The 2,321-nt window shown below is 35.8% G+C and overlaps 1 non-coding gene across 1 annotated transcript; it reads right to left on the bottom strand.

The window, feature by feature from the left end:
• Positions 1–1,798: 1,798 nt before the first annotated feature.
• LOC122096686 lies at positions 1,799–1,905 on the bottom strand. Its single transcript, XR_006145364.1, has one exon. It is a non-coding gene; the product is annotated as a U6 spliceosomal RNA (small nuclear RNA).
• Positions 1,906–2,321: the final 416 nt, after the last annotated feature.

The following is a 2,321-nucleotide window of genomic DNA, read 5'->3' as shown; positions in this document are numbered from 1 at the left end:
AAAAATGTAGGTAAAATCTTTCCATTCTCTTATACTCTCAATTCAATATTCATATTGTCCAATAAATAATAGCATAAAAAATATTGCCCACGGTAATTGTTTTCTATCACATTTTGTCTTCAACACAGACTGAGTTGGTGACTTTGGGTTATCATGCACAGTGCTGAGATTATAAATTGAGGTCCAAAGAGAGCCAAATTTTTCTGTCCCACAGTTCCAGTATCCTTTTTAAAAAGTACTAAAACTTTTAAATACCATCACTTACTGTCTTTTAAGTATCCCAAAACGTAAACAATTCACATATAGTCACTCCAAAATGCTTTAAAAGTAGGAAATAATAAAACAGGCCCTCCTGAACTAAAGTTTCTTCTGCATTTAAAATTATTCCTAAAGCCTTGTACTGGTTTGTCATACCTGTAATCTTGTCTACCCGGCATATCTACAAAAGAGCATGGGATCTGTGGATAGGAGTTGGAAGCCAATTAAGGCAAAAAAAAATCAAAATATTATTTTTCAAAAATTTAAATGAACTAGCAAAGGTCCAGGAATGGAGATGTAGCTCATATAATAGCTCACAAAGCTAGAGAGGAAAGGCCTTGCAAATCCTTGAAGCTCTGAGTTCAAACTCTGGGCATGCCAACATGCACGCACACACACACATGCACACGCACACACGCGCGCACACACACACACACACATACACTTATTCAAAATATCTTCAGGTCAGTATTTTGCATTAATTTCTTGTTTAATGATATTATATGGTTAAAATAATGGAAATAAACTCTTACATCATTTTTAAACGTTTTTTATTGTAAAAATACTATACAGAGGGGTTACAGTTACATGAGCAAAGTAATGAGTATATTTCCTATCTAACATTGTTACCTCCCCCTTTGTTTTTCCCCAACTACCTCTCCCTTACACCCCCACAAGTACACACTTCACCCCCCCCCGCACCCTGCCTAAATTGTAACGTTAGTATTTCAACATAGTGTCTTGGGCAACTCATTGTTTTAATGGGTCAAACAGTATCTCTATTTGAGCATTTTGGTTTTTCCCTTTCCCTCTCCAAATTAGAGAAATGTATATAAAAGATGCAGGTGCATCAACACCAAATACAGTGAAAACAGGGGTTATACCGTGTGGGACGACCAAATTAAAAAAAAAATCTCATCGTACATTATAAGTGCATTAGAAACAACAGCAAGAAAGGAAAAACACACACTTGTGTCCCTAGCTTGGGTTCATTTAGTTTAACATCACCTTATCTAGTCATATGCACATAGCTTTTGACCTTTTCTGCTTTTCCCAGACATATATAACTTATTGCAAATAAGGGATACCATGGGACATATGTTTCTTTGGACTTGGCCTATTTCAGTTAATATAAATTTTTCCAAGTCTTTCCATTTTCTAACAAATTGGGCAATGTCATTCTTTCTGATGGATGATAGAATTCCATCACACACACACACACACACACACACACACACACACACACACACACACAATGTTTTCTTGATCCATTAATCTATTGTGGGGCATCGGGGTTGGTTCCATATCTAAGCTATGGTAAATAATGTTGCAATAAACATAGTTGTGCTGGTAGTTTTAGAATGGCCTTGTTAGTGATCATTTGGGTGAATGCACAAAAGTGGGATTGCTGGGTCATAGAGGAGCTCTATGTGTAACCCTTTGAGGAACATCCATACTGCTTTCCAAGTGCGTGAACAAGTTTACACTCCCACCAAGAATATAGTAGGGTTCCCTTCTGGTCACATGCCCTCCAGCATCTGTTGTTGTGGAACGCTTCATGAATTTGGGTGTCATCCTTGCGCAGGGGCCATGCTAATCTTCTCTGTATTGTTCCAATTTTAGTGTATGTGCTGCCGAATTGAGCACAGAACATTTTTTATATATAAAGTGGAATTGATTTTTTTAAACTAGATAATTCAACAAAAAGCAAGTTCAAAAGAATTGTGAAATTTTAGAACCAGATATTTGTTACATAAGCACACATTTAAGAATAAAGTCAAGATTGATATGACAAAAACAAAATGAGTCCAGATGTTTGTTGTTCAAGAGATGTGTAGGAGGAGGAATTCAATTATTCTATACAGGGCACCTCTCATAATGAACACTGCAGCAAGTGTTAAGGTGTGTTAAAAGTTTTAATGTTTTAAATATGTTTAATTTTGGTAACCTGCTTATATATGCCAAAATTAAGACTGTCAGGTCATAAAACTTTTCCATAAAGTATTTACGATTTATGGTAGCTGAGATATATTACTAAGTATGTACATTTCAGAGTTTATAGA

This window comes from Dipodomys spectabilis, unplaced genomic scaffold (assembly GCF_019054845.1).
Source record: "Dipodomys spectabilis isolate Male_0828 unplaced genomic scaffold, ASM1905484v1 ptg000386l, whole genome shotgun sequence".
NCBI lineage: Eukaryota > Metazoa > Chordata > Mammalia > Rodentia > Heteromyidae > Dipodomys > Dipodomys spectabilis.
Note: the sequence above shows the minus strand (reverse complement) of the source record. Positions and strands in the feature narration are given on the sequence as shown.